Here is a 27,175-nt window from a genome sequence, read left to right as displayed (position 1 = left end):
TTTCTCTTCATTTCTATCAACGTCCATCTTCATGGGGGCTGATTGGTTGGCTCAATCCAGGTTTGATACGGCTAGCAGGTAGAAAATAGTTTTTTTAACTCATAACTCAATTAGAATATGATTAGAAGTTAACATATAATAGGTAAAATAGTAAAATATAATAAAATTAAATAAATTAATAATTAAATAAATTAATAATTAAAAAAATAAATAATTTTTAATTATTAATTACTTATTATTATATAATAAATAAATAGATAATCCAATATAGAGATTTAATGTGAATAGTCAAAATCAAATTCATCTTATATTATTTTATTGTTATATAATAAAAAAATAGTTATCCCAATGTGGAGACTTATGTGAATGGAATAACTAAAAGTCAAATTCCTCTTACATTCATTAAAAGTGTCATTTAGTTTTGGCTAATCCATTGAGGATACCGGCAGGTTTGGGGGCATGGGATAAAACATAAAATTCTCATCTAATCTTTTTTTTATCTCATCTAATCTTATTTTTAAACATAATTCAAATATAAAATTTTTATACTAATCATTACAATTTTTCAAACTAATCATTACAATTTTTTCAAAATTTCAAATAAAAAATAAAAAACAATTCTAACTTTTTCAAATCCTAAACAAAAATAATATTATAAAACTATATTCTTACAATATTTTAACTTTATAATATTTTTTATTCAATTTTTTTTCTTTCATTTCCCACAACTCAAAAAATATTCAATTCAAACTATTTCACTGCTATTCACAAACTATCTTATTACTATTCACAAAAATTTCATCTTATCTCATTACTCAAATGAGCCCTAATATTCTTCTGCTTACGTCACCAATAAATGGCTTAATTAAAACAAAAAAATATAATAATCCAGTTGTGTAAAAAGTAAGGCTTGAAAAATCAGATCGGGTAAGGATCAATTCAACAAATCAGATGCAACTTTTCTCATGCAACTTTTGTGTATGAGAGGGCCAACTTTGCAAGTTGGTGAGCTGCCATGTTTTCTTCTCAGTAATTGAAAGCAACATTCTAGCTTGGTCTTCTAGTCAACATTCTTCTAGCATCATTGACCAGTGACCCATAATCTGTCCAGACATCTTCATGACTATTTGTATAGCTCTAACTATTACCTGAGAGTCTCCCTAAAAACTCACTCTTGAGAAACCCAAATCAGAAAATAGCTCCATTGCTTTCCTCAGTGCCATAGCTTCATCTATTGTAGGCTTTATTTGGTAACTAATGTTTGTGCATAGTGAGGCCATAACATCCATTGCAGCATCTCTAATGATGTGATAACCTGGACTTAGCCAAGTCCTCGCTTGTTACTTTTTATTTTCTAACTTAGTCCAATTAGAATTTAGCCCTATGGATTTCTGAAGATGGGAACCTGGTAAGTGACATGGGCCCTACCTTTTGCTAAAGAGATTGGTGCCCAAGTTCACAAGAAAGCCCAAAGGACTAGTGATTTTTGACTATTAAGGGTTTAGGGTTTTGAAAACCAAATTAGGGTTTGGATACAAGGAAGAGGTGCCCATTGGGAGAGAGACCCTTGCGTTTCCCTAAGCCTCAATCATTAGAGACTGGGGAAGGGATTCTCTGTTTTGGCAAGCAACTTGCCACTTGGCAAGCATGCAACCAAGCTTCTAGAAGAAGCTTTTGTAAGAAGGAAGGGAAATGCCATTTTTTGCCGTAGGAGAGGAAGTCCCACTTGGCACACATGCAAGATGAGACTTTTGAGTTTTCAAGAAGGAAAGAAGCCAGAAGGGCTTCAGTTCTGAGAAGCCACACGCCACATGGCATTTGTGCCATATCCTCCACTAGATTTATTGTATTTAGACCTAAGCATGGAAGAAGGAAGGAAGAGGAAGGGGTTTTCGGGTATGGCAAGGGACACACACGCCACATGCCATTTGGCATTCATGCATTTAGCCCTATGGATGGATGTTTGCAATCATGGGGAAAATCTCTAGGGTTTCGGCCAAGGTACATGCTACTTTTGTCTAAAACATGGACCATAAAGGGTTGGAAGAAGGCTTTAGGGTTTCAACTAGGGCAATGATTTTGCCACTTGCCATCCATGCAAGAGGTATCTCTTGACATTTTTGAGAGAAGCAATATGACGGAAGAAGAAGAGGTGAATTTCGGCCAAGACAAGAAGCAAGACATCACATGACGCCCATGCACTAAGAGACCCTTTGGTTTTCACACCAGAAATGCTAATAGGGGAGAGAATGAGTGGGGTTTGAAGGAAGTATTTAAGGAGGGCATTAATGGACCCACGCCCTTACCCCTACCGAAGGCACACCAAGAGTTATTTGCTTCATTTCAAATTTGTTTCCCTCTCTTCTCCTCTCTATCTCGCCTACCTTAGAAGAAGACAACCAAACACTATTTTCTTTCCAACCAAACACCACTTTTCGTAGAACCATAGAAGGATGAGTCAAGAGCATTATTTGGTGGAGCCTAGCACGATAAGAACACTTGATCCCTAGCCACGTTCTCTTTTTACAAACATGCACAAACCAAAAAAGGGTGAGGAAGGTTTTGGTTTGTAATTACTAAGGAAAGTATGGAGTTTTGTAAAGAAAAGCACCATAGAAATGATGGAGTAGAAGAATCGGCCATGGAAGGATGAACCATGACTTGAGTTTGGCTAGCCCTTAGAAAATCGAGTCTTTAATCGCAAAGTCAGTTTCGGCCATAGCTAGGGTTTCATGAAGAACTTTTTCTAGTCACCATTTGAAGAAACACAATCTTAAGTACCATGCACCATTTGGCAGCTAAGGTGTAACGCCCGTCCTTGTGATGAGACTTTTTTATAAAATGTAAAAAAAGACGACAAGAATTATCGTTCATTTTAAAACTTTTTACTTCTAAACCCAAGGTGCAAGACTCTACGTTATAAAATAAAACAATAAAAGAGTTTTACAGCGGAAAGCATCAAACTTAAAATAAAAAAGGTCTCTCATTCATTTAAAACTCTTATGCCTAGACTTCCGTACTCTTCCCCTTGGGCTGTATCCATCCTGACGCGTTCTGCGCATTTAGTTCCTGAGGGGGAGGGGCATGCATAAAAACTAAAATGAGTCGAATACTCAGTAAAAATTACTTCATACTGTAAAAATATAGCAACATGATTTCAGTCATGCATTCATCACTCATATGTACATATATACAAGACAATAAGCATACATTCATTTTGAAAACATCATTAGGGTGGGGATTTTATTAAAAAGGGGTTCTCTTTTTGTAAAACATTTCTCCCACCACGTGCCTTCATTTCTTAAAAGAGTCCAGAGACTCGTGCATTCTCTTATCACTTTCCATTGGCCTTTACACACTATTACGCCCTGTGTGCTAGGGTTAGCGGATCTTCCTTTGGACCCTGATTCCGCCTGTGGCCGCGGGTTGGGAATCAATCGGTCTGGGGGCAGTACTGGGTGCACCGCCAACACTACTTCCTGGCATTGCAATCTGCCCTTTCCTTGGTACCCTTATTCATTCGTTCGTTCATCATGGCCATTGTGTATTTTCATACATCATAGCATTCATTCAGTCAGTCCTTTCTTTCATTCTTTCATTACTCACTTCATTCATGGAAAAATGTCATTTAAAAGCATGAGCTTAAACATCACTCGAGGCATTATTCGAACCATCGGTTTGTGGCATCCATAAAGCATCCGTTCGTAAACACTTTCTTTGCATCACTTAAAGCATCGGTTCGTAAAAGCATGAGGCACAAGCCTCACGTTTTCATTTTAAAAGACTACATCCAGTATCTACTATGTATAGTCATCCATCACATGCATACAATTAATTACTTGGGTTGCATAAAAAGGGGCTGCCAATAATGGCCATTACATATACTTGAAGACTATACTTAGAATGTTTTCATAAAACGTCATTCATGTCATTTTGTAAAGCATCGTAAAGGAAAAATATTTCATTTTCATTTCTTATCATTTTAGAAAACTTTAGAAGCATATGAATGTAATACTTAACTGAACTCCATGCTATTCTCATATCATGCAGTCCATTCATGTGTGTGTCAGATGGCAACCTATATGCATACATAACATAACCTTAGCGTCATTCTCTATCTAGTACATAAGCAACTAAACTAGAAATAGAACTACACTTCACTTGGAAGCACTCTCCTTCTATCCTAGGCCTCAATGTGTCCCTTACTATGCTTCCTCTTTCGGGGATACCGTAAATAGGTCACTACCTCTTCCAAATTCAACGTTCTACCTTGAGTGCTTATCTACTAGAGTGAACCCCATGATTCACCTTAGGGTTAAGACACTAGGACCTACACCTTATTTTTCCTATCAACCTCATCCCGATGTGTAACTGAGACTGACCAAGTCACGTATCTCAATACTAATCGATACACACGACACTGCCACATCCAAGCCTATGCTTCATCATCATCCTCTTCCTCATCTATGCATACCACATGACGTTAAGCCAACTTTGAGGCTTAAACATAGTGTACTAAGATCAACGTATAATCCACTGAATGCCCGCTTGTGTAAATAGGCATCATATTCCAATATACCAACCTTCTCTTACTCGGTTGGTAAGACTCTTCCTACTTCCCGTCTCGTTACAAGTTCATCTCAACACTTAACACGGCAGGATTCTATTCACAACTACACCTTACGTCACGTCACGTAGCTCAAGACTACTCCCAAGCTAGACCTTGTCAAGTCACCTGACATCCCGCTACGTCACTTATAAGCCATTCCATCCCTTCACACGTACAACAACCATAACACTGCTGTACGGTGACACGTGTCACTTTGACCACACGGTTACATCACAATTAATCCAGGACACTGTTCCACAGTTCCCAATACAACACATCACACTCTACGCTCCTCAACAACACAATCATCCATTCCTTCGTGACATACCACATGGTGTATCATGATTCACCACACGGAGTACACTCCTCGTGTACTCCCTCCAATCCACACTATGCCACACAGAGTACACTCTACGTGCACTCTTCCCAATCCACACTATGCCACAAGAGTACACTCCACATGTACTCTTCCAAGTCCGCACTATGCTATGAGAGTACACTCCACGTGTACTCTTCCCATTTCTCGCTATGCCACAAGAGTACACTCCACGTGTATTCTTTCCATTCCACACTACGCTACACAGAGTACACTCAACGTGTACTCTTCCCATCCACACTACGCCATGAGAGTACACTCCAAGTGTACTCTTCCCATCCACACTACACCATGAGAGTACACTCCACATGTACTCTTCCCATCCACATTATGCCACAAGAGTACACTCCACGTGTACTCTTCCCAATCCATACTATGTCATGCATCACTCCTACTACACACTTCCCAACTACCAATACAACCCAGTTCACAACACTACTACACATCATACTGGACAACTACGCCCAACACTTCACGTACACGACCATATTACATAGAGAACTCCACAACACAGCATAGTCCAGAAAGGGAAAGAGAATTATACCATCGTCGGGATAACCTGTGCGTTGCTCACTTTCTGGGACGCCCAGAAGCCACTGGCTTGGTGGTGATTATTCTGTCGTGGTCACTGCCATGACCTTACAACGAAACTATTTCGATTGGACAAATCTAGGGTTTCTCAACTAGATCTAGGCTTTGGCAGCTGGATTTAGGATGTTTGAGGTGGTTGAGGTCATGGGTGGTGGTGGAAGGTTGTGCATTGTGGCGGCTAGCCACGTATAGTGGCTGTTCACGGTGGTTAGGGGCTGTTTGGGCATGCAGGTTGGTGGATCTAGAAGGGGTGGCCATGGGGGGGAGGCTTATGGTGGCTTTGTGGTGGCGGTGAGGGGTGGATCTAGCAGTGTACAGTGAGCCTGAGAGAGAGAGAGAAGGTGTAAGAGGTAAAGGGAGGAGCTGGGGGCTACGTCTAGGCATGGAGGGGCTAAGGGAGGTGTGGTGGAGCTGGTGGTTGCTCGAAGAGGTGGTGGGTGGTGCTGTGGCGGTGGATCTGGCCATGGGTGGTGAAACCCGTGTGATAGAGAGTGAGGGAGTGTGTGGGAGGATGGGGCTCTACTGGGCATGGGGAGGCTAGGGGGAGGTCGATGGTAAGGAAGGAGCCTGATGGTGGTGGTGCAGTGGTGTGGGGGTGGCTAACGGCGATGCTACGGGAAAAAACCTGTGTGTGTAGAGAGGTTGCATGCTTGTGATGGGAGAGGGAGGAGGGGGTTGCCGTGGGCTGGGTTTGACTGTGGGGTTTGCTCAGAGGTTGTGGGGCTTGGTGGTGGTTGGGCTGCTTGAGGGAGGAGATTGAGTGAGGGAGAGGGGCTGTCGGTGTGGGAGAGGAGAGAGAGGCAGAAGGGGAAAGTGAGGGGAAAAAGAGAGGTAACTAGGATTTTTATCTAGGCCATTCATCTAGGGGTCCTAAATTTGATCCAACGGTGGAGATTTAAAAACTAATTTAACTAACTAAAACGAGAAGAATTAAGATAGAATATTATATCATAAATTTAAGCACAACTTTAGTTTATAAAATAATATTCTTTCATCATTAAATAAATGATGAAGTTTTGCTAAATATCTTTAAGAGAATAAAACCATCTAATTAAATAGAGTTTTCAACATAATTTAAGTACCATAATATTTTAAATAACTAAAATTATTTAGATAAAATGATTTTCCACAATTATAATATTTTTGGAGCTCTAAAAAATATTATAATTGTCTTACTTAAAATCAGGCTTTGTTCAATAACACCGGAAACACCCCATTTAAAATACTTCTTGGACATTTAAAATATTTGAGGTCTAACACGTAGAACAAGACTCATGACCGTTCAAGAGAGAAAGGAGCGGGTTGTTACATTCTCCCCTCCTTATAATAAATTTCGTCCTCAAAATTTGCATAACTCTTGGAAGAAAAGGAGTTAGTTGTTACATAAGGGTTGTTAGAGTGAAACCACACACACAATCGGCCATTAGGGTTCACAAAGAGATATGCAGGGTTGATATCTTTTGGCCCTAGGGTTTCTCACTATTTGTATGTTATGAATTAAAATTGATTAGGGTTAGAAAGTCTAAACCCTAACACACACGCTTGATTCTAGTGTTTTGGTTTCAAAAAGTGTAATGGCTAAATATACACTTTTAGCTTTCTTGATCATTAGTATTTTCTTTACATCAAATATTTGTAAGTTAGTCTCTAACTTACTCTTGGATATTGTATTTATGTTATGTGTAAACTTTGCATTTTGGTTGTTCAAATTGGATTATGGAAATGCTACTTGTCACATACTATGATTCATATCTTATATGTGCCTGCTATGTTCAAATGTTGTTTGTCAAATGGATTATTGGTTCAGAAGACATGTTCGGAGTTTTGATAAATGATGCATGCTTTGATGAGCTTCCATAAGTTATACATAAGCATGTGTTTTCAACATGTTCTAATTCTTTGAAGTTGTAAATATCTCCTAAAAAAATGGTTTTTTCAAGACCCAAAATGCTAAGATGGAGGAATATCTCGGTGGAACTCCTTTGTCCACTTGGAGTGCTTAGATTGAAGTGGTAACCCTAGGTTGGCGAAACACAGTCGAAAAACTTTGAATGTGTTCTTTTTTAAAGGATTTCAGAGTGAAGTAGCACCTAACGCTAATGGGTATAATATATTGTAAATACAATGAAGGCGAATTGTGAACTGTCGTATCATATGAACTCTGATGTACCCACACCTAGTCAAGAGGGCCGACAATGTGGTGCAGTGACTGGTAGGGAGCCTATGGTGAATCAACCTTTTTATTTTGTATTGGGAGTTTCGAAAAAAGTACTTTTGAAATTAATAGTTTGTTTATTTGGTACCATACTTTAATTGCTCAAAGTTTACTTAGAATTGAACTATTTCTGTTGTGATTATTATTTACTGCTAGAAACATGATAGATGCATTGCATGTTAACTATCATGAATGAGGGGTGTGCAATGTTCGCTTAAAAATATATCTGCAAGTGCACAAAATTGTAACAAGTAGTAAGATGTTTTTAAAGAAAACAGATATCAAATCCATAGGGAATAATTATGCTATTGAATATTGAAATTGACTAAATTAATTTCCATTTGGAAAACCAAAATTTGAAGAATGGTTTATCTAAATTAAACTGAAGAAAAGAACATTAAAATTAAGATTTTAAAAATAATAAGAATAGATCTAGAGCGTTTGACTTCACCTAGCAAATCACACACAGTTTATTTTTCCTTGTTATAGAATCTCAATTATCCCAAGTTGACGATAAAATTCTATTAACTATTCAATATTTTCTCTCGAACAATATCAAAAATATCTCCAACTAATAACTCCATATCTCTATGTGAATTTAACTAATTGGAGACTCATTAAGTTCTTTGAATTTTTGTTGAAAATCACACTAGTCAAGATAAAGCATCTCTACTTTCACTCAACTAATGGTGTTTAATCCTAGAGCTTTAACCACAAATCACCTCTCAGTCTCATCGCGATTTAATAGATCAAACAACAGTTAGCTAGAGAATTGCAAGTATTAAGAACAAGGAATAAACACTCAATCATGGAAATATTGAAAATAAAATAACTTGGAATTTAAATTGTGTGTTCAACGCTAGGCTACATCAAAGTTCTAGAAAATAGAATTATTTCATAATGGAATTGAAAAGAATAAAACCGGTGTCCTTCGTTGAAGTCGGTTGATGAAGCATGCGCCTTTCGCCTTTGCCTTCCAGTTCCGCCTTCTCGAAAGAATACTTAAAGAATAAATTCTGGAATTCTCTAACTCAGACCAAGACTAAAACTAAAACTAAGATTAAGAACTAAGACTCCCTATTCACCCCACAAGACGGTATTAAATAGATGTCAAAACTCAAATCCAGAAACAAAATAAATGTGGCTACAATCTAGCTAAAAAAATCTAGAAAATAGTTTCTAAAGATAGATAGTTGTTAACATTAATGAAAATTGTCTTTAGAATATCAAAATTATCTAAAATGGAAAATTCAGTGATATATAGCTTAAATTGCAGAGTTTGGGAGGACTTGGTTGCCAATAGATTGATTGTGAAACTTGGAAGGGTCCCACCAGGTAGATGCCATGTGCACTGAATATAACTGACGTGGAGGTCACAGATGAACAGGCGTGGAGATCACAAAGACCACACGACTGTCTCCTCGCCTACCGGGTGGAAAGACTCCCAACCGGGATGAAAGACTCCTCTCACCTTTTCTAGTTGTTAACCACGACGACGTTTAGGTTGGTCTTTTAAGTTAGTAGTTTGGACTAGTCGCCCAAATTTAACCGCCTAGAGCCTTGTCGCTAAGTGTTCACGCCTTTATGTGGTGCCTTCTAGTCGCGAGTCTCCTCGCCTATTGAGAGGTAAGTCTTCTCGCCTTCGGGTGAGAGAAATCTCTTTGCTACCCACGGGACAAGGCACCTAGCCCAAATCTCATTGGCTCTCTTCAGATCTCACTGCCTCTCATTGGTTTGGATCCGTAATCTTTTCTTTTGTACCAAAATGCTCTCATTTTGCACTAAATTTTCTCCTTCCTTTAAATCCAAGAAACTAAATGAAAATATGTAAAAATAAAATAAAATCAATAGTATTGAAGGGAAAATGACATTTTTCATAAATAAAAGAGTGATAAAAATCACATAAAAATAATACTTATCAATAAGGAACTGTGGAATCGAAAAATTCCTTTGGTTAAGGTTTTATGGCAGAATCATGATGTTGACGAAGCCACATGGGAAAAATAAGCTGACATAATGTGATACCCCAAATCCTCGATTGGGATGGAACGAAGACTTAGAGCGTTGGGACATGCAATACAAGGTTACATACCCTCGTTCATGACAGCTAATATGAAATGTATCATAGTATGCAACTAGCAATATGCAATAATCGCAGCGGAAATAAAAGGTTAAGATGAAAAATATGCCAAAATAACTAAAACATCACAACTTTATTAGATAATTGTCATGTTCGAAATACTAAAATAGTATAGACTTATATACAAAGTTATATCATTCTTTTAATGCGATCTAAAGCATAAAGGACTTGGGCTATGAACATCAAAATTAAGTCCAGCTTCCTCTCCAGATCTGACTTCTCCTCAATCATGTGAATCCAGTGCTCCATCAATTTCATCCTGGTCGATTCCTGACACAACTTCTATCATTTCGAGTGAAATGATAGTGGTCCCATAAAATGGTGAAATTTACTCGAAATCTTAGTAAGTTAAACAACTAACTGACACAAAGATAAATCAATCATGCAAAATGATAAATATGCAATGCATGAGATGAAGAAAATCACATGTCTCCCATCCAGATTCCTCAACATCTTTTTAAAAACATGAAGACACGGGTTTTTACTCAATAAGTAATTTCGCCATCATTTTTGAAAAGACATAATAGCTTCATAAAAATTTCATCATAAATTTTCTTCATCATAGACTTACATTATTATCTTAATTAATAACATAAAGTGTGGTAATATCACAGTTCCCCATATGCACTGTGAGTACATGCCGGTGACCATAGTATATAAGAAACTACGTTGTCTATAGACTCGTTCTCAATGCATTGGTAAATACAACATAACATCATAAAATTTATAACATGTACACCCACCAGCATTGGGTATCATAACATGTTGACTTCGCTTCAACGTTTTTTAAAAAGAACCCATTCGAAGCCTGTTGACTGTTATTCGTCAACCTGGGTGTTATCACTCCATTATTAAACACTCCAGAGTGGACAGAGGAGTTTCACCAGGATAATTACCCATCCCGGCCTTTCGGGTCGTGACAAAATGATTTTCATACAATGCTTTAAAACAAATGTTTTTCACAACATGTGCAAATGTAGTAAATTCCATACAAAAAAAATAACTTTTATAAATGTAATATGCAAAAATGGTGAAAATGTCATACGTTATGTAAGTATGCACTCAATGTGTCATATAACATGATAAACTATGCAGAAAATGATGATTGAAGAATAAATGAAACATTTATCAATAATTCATAAGAAATTTATCAAGGTGTAAGTTAGAGGCCAACTTACAAACTTTCAGGAAAATTTGAAATTGGCATCGTAGCTGCGTAAATCATGTGTATACTAAGTTAGGGTTAATAATCTTATGGATAGGTTCATAATTAAAGGCTTCAAAAATTGGGTATTTACAAAAATACTGCTAGACTTTCAAAAATTGCTATTTAGGCCCTAAATTTTCACTAATTACAAACGAACTTCAAATTTAACCAACTTCTTGGACTTCATATTTTTGGTATTCTAAAGCCATCTATGCCCTTAGATTTTCAAAACTCAAAGTGAAACTTGTCCAATTAGTCCCAACCCATGGCATGCATCCTAGTTGATGCCTATGTATATTTTCAACTGTTGATCCCTATGAATGCATGCATATGAGATTTTCTTTAATCATTAATGATCATTGGGATCTTTAGAGACATTATGAAGTCTAATCCTTGAGTACATGCTTAGTACATGCCATAGCTAAATTTCCAATTAAAAACATTCAATCATTCATACCTTCCTTTAATTGACCCAGTTTTGCATTAAACATCATAACCTTCTCAAAACTTAATCAAATTTCATACCAACACTTGGAAACAAAGCTTGACATACTAGATAAGATCAAAAAGAAGAAAACTTACAAATTTCGTGGCCTGCCAAGCACTCTAGACTGCCTTACACAAGAACACTAAAAAACTCACCAAAACTCACTCGGTTTGCACTCTTTTGATCTCTAAGAGGGGGAAATGCTCTCAAGGCTCAAGATGATGCTTGGAGCTGTGGTGTGGGTGAAATGAGAAGGGGAGGGAATTATTTATTGCTGGTCAAGGGGTAAGGGACGTTGGCTTGGGTTGCTTGATGATTGGGTGAAGTGGGAGGTGCTCAAATCTGAAAATTTCCAGATTTGCTTACATGAGCTTAGGTCACTTGTACATAATGAAATAGTGCCCTAAACCATCATCATTTTCTCTCCACAGTAGCTTCAAGGGTCCTGTAGATAACTCCAGGTCGTGGGGCATCATTTAGATGGTAAAAGATCCCTCAAACCACCCTTGAAAACAGGTGGATGAAGGTGGTTTTGTGGTGGCAGAAAATCAATTCGGTTTTGGGCAGCAAAAATGAGTCAAAATCCTTCATGATGGTCATGGGACTTCTTGGTGATTGGGTGGAGAAGGAGGTGGCATGGGGTGGTGGTGCAAACCATTACAGGAGGCTGGTTCAAATCCAATCCAAATGGTTCCTACACAAACTAGACCAAGGTGCACTCAGTTTGGTTCTTTGAGTTGGTTGACGCAACCAATTTTTTCCAAGGCTCAAAATGAGTTTGGGAGGGTCTCACGAGGTGTTTAAGGACCATATTAACCTTGAGGACAAACCACAAAAATGTTGAGCCCAAGGGCAAAACAGTCCAAGCATTACAAAGGGCAATGCACAAAACCGATTGAAACATGGTTTGGGCTTGTTATGTCATTTTTCTTAATGACATGTGGAATGGTTTAACTAGGGTATTAAAATGGTCTAATAATGGTTTTAGGGAGTATTAATTCAAGAAAATTTGAATTAAAAGGTTTAAGAAAAGATTAAGCATGATTAAGCTTCTAAGCATGGCTTAAAGTGCTCTAACCTCAAGTATGATAGTTAATGGCCTTAGCCAATTTTCAAAACTTAATTTGGGTACTTTGAGTGTAATTTGGGCTTAAGGAAACAAATGGTATGTTGTATTGGGTCTTTGGTCTTTGAATGGTAAAATGAGTCTAAACATGGCTTTAGGCCATATGGGCTTTGAAAAGGGCCAAGGGTCCAAACTACACCAAATGCCTTATGCTTTCCTATTCTTGGGCTAAAACTAGCCTTGATTTTCCTAAGGGCTTGGTTCAAGATTTACTTGGGCTAAGCCCATGAATGCACTTGGGTCCTAAAAAGCCTCACCAAAACTACTAATGGGTTTGCCTCTCTAATGCTTAGCTCATTAACACTAAGTACCAACATTAATGCTAATCCCACTATCAACCTTAATGAAAGTGATTAACCCAAACATAAAAGCCTAATCTAGGGTACTTAAGGGTTAATCAAGAGTTAATTAAGCAGGGTGTTACACATGAGAAGCAAATACCCCTATTTGTTTGGTCTGAGAATTGTTTGACATCGCATCATTGCATTTGTATCCATTCATGCATAGCATCTATTGTCATATCACCCGCATGATCCACTTCCTTTCTCATCATTTTTAGTTGCGCCATGGCCAATAATGATAGGATCATCTGTCAGACGTATATGACCCAAAGTTGACTTCAGAGGCTGAGAGAGGAGCAGCGACGGAGACGACTAGACCTTATAGCCGACGCATTCTGGACCCAGCAGGAGAGGCTGGAGTACCATAGGACTCACTGTAATACCCGAATCCTACTACGTAAGTCCTTACGTCATCTATTAATATTTTAAGTTAAATATTTTGAGATAAAGACTTTTATTATTTTATTGTTATTATTTTATTTTAAGATGGGTGTGCTTTTATTTTTTAAAAGTGGGTTAGTAAATAATGCAAGGGTGTGATTTTATGACCTTGCAATTTTTCCTTTCAACCCCTTTAATTTTATTTACCCATGAAAGGGTCCAAACTCTTTAATCTCCACCGTCCAACTCATAGGACAAGTTGAGTTGAAATTTATTGACTTTTCTACTCTCTAGCCAAAGCTTCCTCAAGAAGCTAATCAGATATTTTTCTCTTTTCACTAGTCGGCTTCTTCTACAAGCTGCCTAGACTCTTATTTCTTCTCCTACACGCTGGTTCCAAGGGACAAGAGAAACAAAAACCTCTCCTGCTCCTTTACACCACCGACGGTCTCCAAGGCAAAAACCAGCAAGCACCTTCTTTATTTCCTCTTTCACCCGTCGACCTTAAGGCACTTGAAGGAGAGAAAAACTCCTCAAGCTTTCCTCGTACAAAGAAACCCTTTGGGTTCTCCCAACCCGTGCGATCTTCCTTCTTCTCCTCAAGCCGATCTCTCTCATTTCGTGAGCTTAAGATTTCCACCGTAAGCCTTCAAGAAAAATCGACCTGGTAAGTGAATTCTATGGCTCTAATCTCTAGTTGAAGCCTTGGATTTATGGGTTTAACCTAGGGTTTCTTTTTGAAATTTTCTGCCATGTATCAGCTTTGGGACTTTCGGATTCCCTCTTTTTGCTCATTTGCTGTGTTCCGTGGCTTAAAAAGGGGATCAAAACAGGTGATGTTCCTACTGTAATATTTTTCTTGCGATTGAGATTTTGCTAAGCAATTTGTGTCTTGTGATTTGGGAGTTTCGAATTTTGGTTCCAACCGTGTGTGTGAGTGTTCTGTTTTATGGTTCCAGCCGTGTGTGTGTGTGCTCTGTTTTGAGGTTGTTTTGCTATGGGTCATGTTCTGTTTTGGTGTAACTCCATGTTTAACTGGGTTAGTCACAAGTGATGACAAATTGGTTGTGGTGTATATATGTATATGAAGAAAACGTGTTTGGTTACTCTGTTTTGGGTGTTTTGCCGTGTGTCTCCTATTATTTGAAATGGTATATTTCTTAAGTTAACTTTGTTAGCCTCAAGTGTTGATTAATTGGTATGTTGATGTATAGATATATGTATGTGGACAAGAAGCCGTGTGTGTGTGTGTAGGTTCTGTTTTAGTGTCCTACCGTGTGTTGCACAAAGCAAACTTGTAGTCCACCCTTGTGTTTTATCAAGTTTAAGCCATGTTTTAACCTTGTTAAAGTCATGTATTTATGTGTTAAATTAATGGAGTTAAAGTTATAGCTTAAATATGTTTCCCTAAGATTTATGGCCTAAGTAAGCCACTAAGACTTTTAAATCAAATTAGTAAGCTTATCTCAAGAATTCTTATTTTGCCAAGAGTTGTGTCTCTTTATTTGTACTGTTTTCAGAATATATGTACATAAGGTTTCTTGAGCTTTTACTACTCTTGAGATATTAAGTTGTATGATTGAGACTTGGTTAAACAAGGGATGTTTAAGACCATGAATGCACTAAGATTGCTAGCTGTCCATGTATTACTGAAACTTGAAAATATATTCTGTTTTGAAAGCTTAAGCCAGCCCACTTAACCTTGCTTAACTTCACCCCTTTTTGGTTTAACCAAAGATAAACTTTAGCATGAAAAACCCATTGAGGAATAAGTGACAAAAGTCAACTCTTCTATGAGCATTACCTCTTGTTGGACCTACCTTCCACATGATGATGCAAAACTGTCCAAATGCCTTCCCTTATGAAAACTTCAGATTTATAGCACCTCTTCGTTCCCTATCTTTTCCTAAATAAATCCCTACCGACCCGTACATTTTAACTTATGATTCCTACCCATCTCTTGTATAGAAAATAGTAGCCTTTAAAGAGGGACAGCAAGCAAGCTTTATATTGTCATGGGTTTCTTAAATGTCGGAATGAGGATACTAAGAGTTGACTTAGTGCCATGTATGTAGCTAAATGGGTTAAGGAAGGTACTTAAATTCCAATTTTGGAATTTAAGTGAGCGCATAAGAGTATCGGATAGTAAGGCTTAATGTGGAATGAATTTTAATGTGTTCATTTCATTTCATTGAATATGAGTGTATTTCAAGATTCAAGGAACCTATTTGTAAAGCATCGAGGTAAGTAGCTATGACCATGCTCCTTACACACAAAGCACTCTTATGAAAAAGTCTCTCTCTCTCTCTCCTTCCAAATGTTTCTCTTATGAAAGAATAGATGCATGTATAGTATGTATAAGCCTTTCTTGATAGCCCCTGTTAAGTACCCTATTAATTATCATTGTGTGTATGTAAGGTAATGCATCATGAGATTTTATGCATGCTCTCTTAAATAATTATGCCTTACCTATATGTAGCATGACATGAAACATTCTTTTAAAAGAAACGCATATGCATTGGCACTAAATGAAGATAATGAAAACGTCGATTTTCTAAAGAAAGAAAAGGAGAGGAATGAAAGCATGAATGTATAAATGTACGTAACGGCCACATGTATGAAAATGGTACCAAATGAATGGGTAGATTGCAATGCCGGGTAAGTAGTACTGGTAGTGCACCCAGTGCTGCCCCTTATGAAAAGGGATTCCCAACCTGCGGCCGCGGGCAGGATCCGGGTCCAAAAGACCGCTAACCCCAACACAAGGGGCGTAATAGTGTGTACTGGCCCAAGAAAGTGAAATGTAAAGTAAAGTCATTTCTAAGTAATGTTATGCATGAAAGCAAAGAAATGTTTATGCATGAAAGTATAGTCATTTCTTAATTGTTTATGCATGAAAGTAAGGTTATGTCACAGAAATGTTACGCATAAAAGTATAGCTATTCGTTAAACTGTTTATGCATGAAAGCCTTGTCAAGAACTTGCAATTGTCTATGTAAGCATGTTTTCAAAAGAAAGATTATGTGATTTATAAGTTAACGGCATGGTGTACTGCTTACTGAGTATTAGACTCACTTTGTGTTTATGTTTTAAACGTCCAGGTATGAACGATGAGGCTGGGGAGCTAGGCACTGCTGAGGAGGGAGGGGCTGATGCTTAGAATTCCCTGTCGGTTCAATTTTAATGATAATGGTTATGTCTTTATGTTTTTATGATGGGTCCCATGTTGGGATGTTTTGTTAGTTTGACTTTAATACAATATGTCCTTGGGTATGATGTAAGTACTATGGTGGGGTGATGGTAATGGTGTAACTTCTACAGTGGGGTGACGCTAACCCCACATAAGAAGGTTAAATGCCTTTTTGTATGTGTTATGGGGACGGAGTCCCCTTTTTATTGGAACTAGCGATGTTTTAAATGAATGAATGATGGACTCTGAGAGTCCTTTGGGTAATATGTTGAACAGATTGTCTATCAGGTGCTTGCTTTTAAATTAGGAACGCAGTGTACATGCATGTCATGTTCGCGCCTATCCCTTTTCAAAAAAAAAAAAATAAATAATAATAACACTAATATTAATAAGGAAAGAACAGGTCACAAGTCGTGATCCCGTCCTAGTAATGGGACGGGGTGGTGACACTCACATCCTCAACCATGATAGGAGTGGTCATATCCATCTAAGGAGAGCACAACGACATGAGGAGTGTCAACCTTATGACCCCGTCCGCTGGATGGGAGAGACTAGGGCCAGATGGCTTAGATGCCGTATGAGATCGACTTTCTCAGTTGCACCAGATCAGCCTGAGTTGAGCCAGGCAGTAGAGTAGCATTAGTTCGAGCAGGAGCCGCTCATTCCTGACCCCACTCCCCTTGACACATCTGATACTTCTGATTCTTCCCCGAGTCGCATACATTTTCGAGAGGAGGGAAACCCTGGCTTGAGAGTGAGGAATATAGGCAATGGAGATGCCATGAGGAGAGAGTTAACACTTTTTATGATTTGGATGAGGATGAGTACTTTTATAACAGCCAAGATGAGGCATCAGAGGATGGCAATGAGAGGCCCCCCATCATTATCCTTATTTGAAGAGTCATACATTCGTTAAAAGTTCTTAAATTGCTCCAACGTCTTGCCCACTTGAAAGTCCCTTGAATTTGAGTGGCCTTTGACTTGCTCTTTTATAGATCCTGAAATTAAATATAAAAATCTCTTTAGGAGTATCTCAAAGGAAATAGAAACTCAATTCAAGAATACACATGAATTCCTATTCATATTTTAGCATTTTAATCCAATAATAGGGTATTTAGAGTGCACTTTCGTACACTCATCACACCTCCCAACTTGCTTAGTGCTAGTCCCTAGCAATTATATACAAAAGAGATGCAAGAGACTAAAGAAAATATTAAAATAGCCCATCAATGCACATTTTCCAGATTCACATATCAAAACAATCTAAGGAATTCAATAACTCATCAAGATCAATACACCTATAGTAATTCACAGAGTGTGTGTGTTCCAAACTATATCCATCTAACCAGAAGCCTTGACACATGTAACATCAAGAACATCTCAAGCGAAAGGTTCAACTCCATAACTCACGGGTATAAAAGTGTTCTTGTGAGGATTCTCTCTATGGAGTTGACAATGGGTGTACACACACTTTCATGGGGAATTAGGCAATTATGTATAAGCAACAAGCAAACATTGATATTTTGATAGAAACACTAACAAATGAGACTTCCACCACTCTTTCCAAAAGCTTACTTAGGATCAGAACGGTCAACACAAAAGGTTATAACGTGGCTTAGGTTTGGGGCTATATAAAAAAAAGGATGAAAAGGATTTAAAAACTTCCAAGTTCAAAAACTTTGGTATTCTTGCCATTTCTACCATTTTTGGTTTTTTGAGAAAACAAACTCAGAAGAAAGAAAATGTAAATTTCACACCTAGTATATACTTGGAAGTAAAAAGGGTAGAAAAATCAGTGTATAGGCTATACTCCAATGTGGAGAGGCATGGATGATGTGGGCGTATGGAAAGAAAAAGCAACATGTGTTTATTGGCTCAAAGTTGGTTACTACGGGTCTATGATGGAAAGGGTTAGCTTAAAATACTCAAACGTTGATCCTAAGTTGATTTTTGTCATATCCCAAGTATATCCACCATCTTACCACAAACCATGTAATGATATTCTCAAAAGAAGTGACAATTCAATAGATCAATGAACTCTTTTCACAATTTACTATATTTGTAGGCTCTCAATTCTCTTCAAAACTCACATGAATACTTAAGCAAAAGAGTTATCTAGCTACATGTGTTAAACCACCATCTTACCACAAAGCTTGGATGAGTGTATTATGGGTTCTGTGAATGCTTTAGCTTATGGGAACCAAGGTGGGCCTAGTCTTACTTTGTAAGTTTCATATGAGCCAATTACAAGATCAGGAGCCAAGAAGATTAAGGAAGCAATGCAAGTATTGATGTAATTCACTTGGGATGAAGCTAGCAAGAGCCCAACACTCAAGATAGGCTTGAAAGAAGGAGAACCAGTTTTGATCAACTTGATACAAGCTGTGGAAGACATGATGTAGAGTTATGTTTGGGCCTATTGTTATTGAAGGCTTTCAATTTGTTTAAATCATTTAAAGGATTTATTTTATTAGTTATAGGAATTAGTCTAGAATAATCGGGCTTGAGGATGCTTGGCTCACATATGTTTTATTTTGTTGAACTAGGGTTTCAAGAAGTTACTGTAGCTACGTTACTGTAGCCGCGATACTATTCATCCAAGGGCATTTTGGGTAAAAGAGGTCTTGTTTTGGCCTAGGGTTAATTTGGGTTTAGGTATTTAAATACCTTGTAGCAGTCCAACACAAGACTTTTTAGACAATATTGAATTTTCATTGTGAGTTGAGTTTACTTTTGTTTTCGATTGAACTTTTGAACTTATCAAAGGTAAATCACAACCTTTGTAGCGTTCCTCTTTGTAATCTGGGTTCTTGAGACAGGTTCTTCAATGAGTCTAGATTTTAATATAATCTAGATTCTTGAAATGATTTCTCAACGGGTCTAAATTCTCCATCCATTGATTTGATTTTGGCTTTCTATAATGAGTTTTCAAATTGATTGTGGGTTCAAGGGATTCCATTCCTGTGGGTTCACACGACATCAATTCGATGGGACCCTTCCGAGTTTCGTAATCAATATACTGACCACCAAATCCTCCCGAATTCCATAAATCATGCTGCATATCACTGAATCTTCTATTTTAGATAATTCGGTTATTCTCAGGATAATTCCTTTTATGTTAACTTTTATCTTTAAAACTATTTTTTAGACCTTTAGGTTAGATTGTAGCCGCATTTATCTTATTTCTAGATTTGAATTTTCACATCTATTTAATCCCATCTTGTGGGATGAACAGGGGGTTCTGAGTTTTTTAGAGAGTTTGAGTTTTAGATTTCAATAATCCAAAATTTATCATTTGAGTTTCTTTCAAGCAGGTGGATCTAGGGAGCAAAGGTGAGAGCCATATGCTTCATCAACTAACTCCAACGAAGAACACTAGTTTTATTATTTTTCTTTTCAGTTTCTTTATGAACTAATTCTATTTTCTAGGCCTTTGATGTAGTCTAGCATTGAACACATAATTTATATTCTAAATTATTTTATTTCAATATTTCCATGATTGAGTGTTTATTCCTTATTCTTAATGCTTACAATTTTCTAGCTCATTATTGTTCGATCTATTAAATCATAATGAGACCGAGAGGTGATTTGTGATTAAAACTCTAGAATTAGCACCATTGGTTGAGCGAAAGGAGAGATACTTTACTGTGATTTGTGTAATTCTCAAGAAAAATTCAAAGAACTTAATTAGACCTATTCATTGTTAAATTCGTATAGAGATATGAAGTTATTAGTTGGAGATATTTTTAGTATTGTTCGAGAGAAAATATTGAATAGTTAAGGGAGTTTTATCATCAACTTGAGATAATTGGAATTCTATAACAAAGAAGAATAAATTGTGAGATTTGCTAGGTGAAATCAAACGCTCTAGATCTATTCTTATTATTTTTAAATCTTAATTTTGATGCTATTTTCTTCAGATGAATTTAGATAGTTCATTCTTTAAATTTCGGTTTTCCAAATAGAAATTAATTTAGTAAATTTCAATACTCAAGAGTATAATTATTCCCAGGGGGTTCGATATCTGTTTTCTTAAAAACACTTTATTATTTGTTAGGATTCTGTGTACTTGTAGTTATATTTTTATGTAAACAAGTTTTTGATAAGTGTATTTTTTTACTCTTTTATTTATGAAAAGTGTCAGTTTTCCTTTAATTCTATTAATTTTATTTTATTTTATTTTATTTCTATATATTTTTCTTTATTTTCTTGGATTTGATGGAATGAGAAAATTCAGTGAGAAAGGAGAGCATTTTCGTACAAAAGAAGAGACTACGGATCCAGACTGATGAGAGGCTGCGAGATCCGAAAAGAGCTGGGGAGATTCAGGCGAGGAGACTCAATGGTGACCAGAAGGCGACTAGAAGGAGTGACCAGAATTCGCGACTAGAATGGGCGACAAGAATTAGGCAATAAGGGAGATATTTTACTTTCTGGACGAGAAGAGTTGGCGCAAGGCTCCGGGCGACTAGATTGGTGACTAGTTTAAACGACCAACTTAAGCGACCAACCTAAACGACATGGGCAAAACCTAGTAAAGGCGAGCAGCTTTACCGCTCGGTAGGTTGGTGAGAATGTTCTATCTTCCCGACTGGGAATCTTTCCTTTCGGTAGGCGAGCAGACCAATTATATTCAGTGCAAATGGCATCTTTTTAATTGGACCCTTCTGAGTTCCGCAATCAATCTGCTGACCACCGAATCCTCTCGAACTCCGTATATCAAGCCGCATATCACTGAATTTTCCATTTTAAATAATTCGGTCATTCTCAAGATAATTCCTTTTATGTTAACTTTTATATTTAGAAACCATTTTCCATACCTTTAGGCTAGATTGAAGCTGCATTTATCTTGTTTTCGGATTTGAATTTTGACATCTATTTAATCCCGTCTTGTGGGATGAATAGGGGGTTCTGAGTTTTAGATTTCAATAATTCAGAATTTATCATTTGAGTTTCTTTCAAAGAGGTGGATTTGGGGAGCAGAGGCAAGAGCCGCATGCTTCATCAACTAACTCCAACGAAGAACACTAGTTTTATTGTTTTTCTTTTCAGTTTTATTATGATCTAATTCTATTTTCTAGGCCTTTGATATAGTCTAGCATTGAACACACAATTTATATTCTAAGTTATTTTATTTCAATATTTCCATGATTGAGTGTTTATTCCTTATTTTTACTGCTTACAATTTTGTAGCTCATTATTGTTTGACCTATTGAATCATAATGAGACCAAGAGATGATTTGTGATTAAAACTCTAAGATTAAGCACCATTAGTTGAGCGAAAGTAGAGATACTTTATCGAGATTAGTGTGATTTTCAAGAAAAATCTAAAGAACATAATGAGTCTCCAATTAGTTAAATTCACATATAAATTTGGAGTTATTAGTTGGAGATATTTTTGGTATTTTTCGAGAGAAAATATTGAATAGTTAAGGGAGTTTTATCATCAACTTGAGATAATTGGAATTCTATAATAAGGAAGGATAATTGTGGGATTTGCTAGGTAAAATCAAACGCTCTAGATCTATTCTTATTATCTTTAAAATCTTAATTTTGATGCTATTTTCTTCAGTTTAATTTAGATGTTCATTCTTCAAATTTCGGTTTTCCAAATAGTAATTAATTTAGTAAATTTCGATACTCAATAGCATAATTTTTCCCTGTGGGTTTGATATATGTTTTTTTAAAAACACTTTACTACTTGTTAGGATTCTGTGTACTTGCAGATATATTTTTATGCGAACAAGTTTTTGATAAGTGTGACTTTTATGTGATTTTTATTACTCTTTTATTTATGAAAAGTCTCAGTTTTCCTTTGATTCTATTAATTTTATTTTATTTCTATATATTTTTCTTTATTTTCTTGCATTTAAAGGTACGAGAATATTTAGTGCTAAATGAGAGCATTTTGATACAAAAGAAGACAACACGGTCCCAGACTGCTGAGAGGCAGCGAGATCTGAAGAGAGTCGAGGAGAATAAGGCAAGGAGACCCAATAGCGGCCAGAAGGCGACTAGAAGGGTTGACCAGAATTTGCAACCTGAATGGGCGACAAGAATTAGGCGATACGCAAGATATTTTACCTTCTGGGCGGGAAGACTTGGTGCAAGGCTCTGGGAGACTAGATTGGGCGACTAGTCCAAACGACCAACTTAAGCGACCAACCTAAACGACATCGTAGGCAACAAATAGTAAAGACGAGCAGCTTTACCGCTCGGTAGGTTGGCAATAGGGTTCTATCATCCCGATTGGGAGTCTTTCCTCTTGAAATCAATTTGTTGACAACCAAATCCTCCCGAACTCCTGAAATCAAGCCGCATATCATTGAATCTTCCATTTTAGAAAATTCGGTTATTCTTGGGACAATTCCTTTTATGTTAACTTTTATCTTTAGAAACTATTTTTTGAACCTTTAGGCTAGATTGTAGCCGCATTTATCTTGTTTCTGAATTTAGATTTTGACATCTATTTAACCCCGTCTTGTGGGATGAATAGGGGGTTCTGAGTGTTTTAGAGAGTCTGAGTTTTAGATTTCAATAATCGAGAATTTATCATTCGAGTTTCTTTCAAGGAGGCGGATCTAGGGAGCAGCGGTGAGAGCTGCATGCTTCATCAACTAACTCCAACGAATAACACTAGTTTTATCGTTTTTCTTTTCAGTTTTATTATGAACTAATTCTATTTTCTAGAGCTTTGATGTAGTCTAGCATTGAACAAAAAATTTATATTCTAAGTTATTTTATTTCAATATTTCCATGATTGAGTGTCTATTCACTATTCTTAATACTTGCACATTTCTAGCTAATTTTTGTTCGATCTATTGAATCCTAATGAGACCGAGAGGTGATTTGTAATTAAAGCTGAGTGAAAGTAGAGATACTTTACTGCAATTAGTGTGATTTTCAAGAAAAATCCAAAGGACTTAATGAGTCTCCAATTAATTAAATTTACATAGAGATATGGAGTTATTAGTTAATGATATTTTTGGTATTGTTTGGGGGAAAATATTGAATAGTTAAGGGATTTTTATTATCAACTTGAGATAATTGAAATTCTATAACTAGGAAGAATAAATTGAGTGAGATTTGCTAGGTGAAGTCAAATGCTCTAGATCTATTCTTATTATCTTTAAAATCTTAATTTTGATACTATTTTCTTCAGTTTAATTTAGATAATCCATTCTTCAAATTTTAGATTTCCAAATAGCAATTAATTTAGTAAATTTCAATACTCAATAGCATAATTATTCCTTGTAGTTTGGTATCCGTGTTCTTAAAAACACTTTACTACGTGTTACAATTCTGTGCATTGCGGATATATTTTTATGCGAACATGTTTTTGTCGTCGTTGTTGAGGAATAGTTACTTGTTATTAATATTGATACTAGCTAGATTTTTACTACTTTGGATTTTATTTTAGTTTAAGAATAAAAAATAAAAAAATAAAAAAATGAAAAATATATATATTTAGTTTAAATTAGATCTCAATTTGGTTTTTCATTTCTGGAATTAGAAGTGCATGCCCAATCTAAATCATTAGAGCATAGACTGTTCGATCCCGAGATTGAAAGAACCTTATGTCGGATCAATAAAAAGAAGAAGAAAGAGGTCATCACATCTAAATTTAATATGGTCGACCAGGAGTACAAGGCATTCAAAGATTATGCTATTACCACATTGGCGGCGCAGATGGCAAATCTATCACAACAAATAGGTAGGATGAATGTTAATGCTATTCAAACTAATGTTGTTTGTGATCATTGCACAGGAAATCATTCAAGTGCAGATTACCAAGTGGGGGAATCATTTTTCCCAACCGAGTTATGAACAAGCGCATTACGTGTCCAATTTCTAACGTCAAAATAATCCTTACTCAAACACGTTCAATCCCGGATGGAGAAATCACCCTAACTTTTCATGGAACAATAATCAAGGGCCGGCTAGACCACCTCAACAGTTTCCACAGCAACAGAAGAAGCCGGCACTTGAAGATATGCTTATGCGGTACTTGCAAAAGACTGATATGGTGATTCAAAGCAACTCGACTTCAATTCGCAACCTTGAGGCGCATATCGGTCAACTTTCAAACATGCTTATTGAGAGGACAGCAGGGACTTTATCGAGTAACACTATGCCCAATTTGAAGGAACATGTCAAAGTCATAACATTGAGAAGTGGGTGGACATATGACCTGCCACCGGTAGGTAAAAAGTTGCCTTGGGAAAGGGCAAGATCAAGGTTGGAAGAAGGCTTGCACGCCTAAAGGCTACTAGAAGGAAATCTTGTGTAAAAATCCCTTGAGATGGACGGCTAGGGCAAGGATCTTCGTGCAAACATGAACCAATCTCATGCTTGTCCAAAAGTATGGTGAAGAGAAGATCTCATAGGGAAGAGAAGGGTTCGGTAGCCCATGCACACATACACACACACACACACACTACTCACATGCCACTTGGCACTCATGCACACATGTAAGAGTATGAGGAAGATTTGAGTTTGATAAAAGACCTTTATAGCCACTATATACATTGAACCAAGACATAAAAATGGAGGGCAAAAGGGGAAGTGAGCTTTGGTTTTGGAGGAAGGACGGGCCACACGCAAAAGGGTGCTTTGTGGTTTCCAACTCAATCAAATGATGAGCTAGAGGAAGAGGTCATAGGGCTACATGCCACTTGGCATCCATGCATGAGCATGGCCCATGCAAGAAGCTTTTGAGTGTCTATAGAAGGGAAGGAGCTGAAAACCCTAGGAGCATTGGCCATTTTGTGCTTTGCTCTTGAGAGTTTCGGTCATCACCATTTCCTCCAAGTTTCTATTACTTTCTCACCATCCAAACACTCTCCACAATATTTTCTTCTCACCCAAACATTCTTTTAGGGATAAGCAAAGTGAGAAGATACTTTCAAGAAGAGAAGCATAGGAGTTATGAAGCCAACTTTTATTTTGTTACACACACACATGCATGGCTTCAAGAAAGAAGAGTTTCAATTTAAGCAAAGTTCATCTAGAATTTATGCTCTAACACCCACACACTTGAGCTAGAAGGATGATGGGCACCAAGATGGACCTAGTTTTAAAGATTTTTTGCAAGTTCCAGGTGAGTCAATTACAAGGTCAAGAGCCAAGAAGATCAATGAGGGAATGCAAGGATTGATGCAATCCACTTGGGACGAGTTTAGCAAGAGCCCAACATTCAAGATAGGCTTAAAGGATGAAGATCTAGTTTTGATTCATTTGATAAGCTATGGAAGAAGACAACAACATGACTAAAAGGCTTTGGACACTTGAAGGCTTTCAACTTGTTTAATTCATTTAAAGGATTTATTTTATTGGTTTAAAATAATTGGGCTTATTATGGGAAGGACTTAAGTGGGGGGCCTATGCAAGGGCATGTTGGGAAAGTTAATATTTTATTGAACTAGGGTTAGGGTTTTACTGTAGCGAGTACTGTAGCCGCGACACTGTTCATCCAGGGGCATTTTGGGTAAGGGCTTTATTTTGGCTAGGGTTTAATTAGGTTTCATTTTAAATACTCTTTATAGCCTCATGTTAAGAAGTTTATAGAAGTTGATGAATTTATTCATTGTGAGTTGAGTTTTACTCCTTTTGTTCTTAATTGAACTTTTGAATTTATCAAAGGTAAATCACAACCTTTGTGGCGTTCCTCCGTTGTAATCTGGGTTCTTGAGACGGGTTCTTCAACGGGTCTAGATTTTAATATAATCTAGGTTCTTGAAACGAGTTCTCATCGGGTCCATATTCTCCATCCATTGACTTGAGTTTGACTTTCTTGGGTGAGTTTTCAAATTGATTGTGGGTTCAAGGGATTCCATTCCCGCGGATTCATATAATTTGGTATTCAGAGCAAGGTTTCCAATCAGGTCTGGTTCTATCTTTTAATTTGTTGCATGGATTTAATTCTAGGGCTACAATGTTCTAGGGTTGCCAAAAAAAAAAAAAAAAAAAAAATTGTAGAAACAAAAAGTAGGCTGCCGAAATCCTTAGGGTTTTGGGTTTGGCTGAAATTTGCATCGCTTAGGGTTTCAAAATTCCAGGGTTTAATGCATCTCTAAGTTTGTGAATTGCTTGGAGTGTCATTCCATTGATTCTTTTCTATTTTGTTGTCCATTCTTGTTTGCTTGAATTCAATTGCTTGATTTTCACAATTGAATTCAAGCCTATACAAAGAAAATTCGAAAACAAAAAAATTAGAAAAAAAAATGGAAAAAAAAGGGTAGCATATTCAAGGTTGCTACATTGTTACAACAAAGAGAAAAAAATACATTTATTGATTGAGTTTTATCATCAAAGGGGCTGAATATATTTTTCTAGTTGATGTCTTGTTTTATAATTACTGTTTCCCTTGTATAAATTCCTTGAGTCTCATGTCATTTTATTCCTTCCTTGTTTCTTGAACCTATTGCTGGTTGGAATAATACAAGGTTGTATTGTTTTGATTTAGTTCAACTAGTTCTTAAAAAACTTGAGCAGGAAAACTATTGAGGTAAA

The 27,175-nt window shown here is 36.9% G+C and overlaps 3 long non-coding RNA genes across 3 annotated transcripts in view; 2 read left to right on the top strand and 1 right to left on the bottom strand.

Annotated features, from left to right (window-relative positions):
- LOC121257141 lies at positions 1-27,175 on the bottom strand. Its single transcript, XR_005939162.1, has 3 exons — positions 27,164-27,175; positions 16,545-16,757; positions 1-13 (listed from the first exon to the last, which is right to left on the bottom strand). It is a non-coding gene; the product is annotated as an uncharacterized LOC121257141 (long non-coding RNA).
- The window catches only part of LOC121257140, a 57,142-nt gene continuing 44,859 nt past the window's right edge, over positions 14,893-27,175 (top strand). The window contains exon 1 of the long non-coding RNA XR_005939161.1: positions 14,893-15,364. This is a non-coding gene — a long non-coding RNA (uncharacterized LOC121257140). The remainder of the gene's footprint in view (positions 15,365-27,175) is intronic.
- On the top strand, positions 15,410-16,923 carry LOC121257142. The gene is made up of 2 exons (XR_005939163.1): positions 15,410-15,716; positions 16,575-16,923. It is a non-coding gene; the product is annotated as an uncharacterized LOC121257142 (long non-coding RNA).

This window comes from Juglans microcarpa x Juglans regia, chromosome 3S, assembly GCF_004785595.1.
Source record: "Juglans microcarpa x Juglans regia isolate MS1-56 chromosome 3S, Jm3101_v1.0, whole genome shotgun sequence".
Lineage (NCBI taxonomy): Eukaryota > Viridiplantae > Streptophyta > Magnoliopsida > Fagales > Juglandaceae > Juglans > Juglans microcarpa x Juglans regia.
The sequence above is the reverse complement of the archived record's forward strand: the minus strand, read 5'-3'. Positions and strand labels throughout refer to the sequence as shown.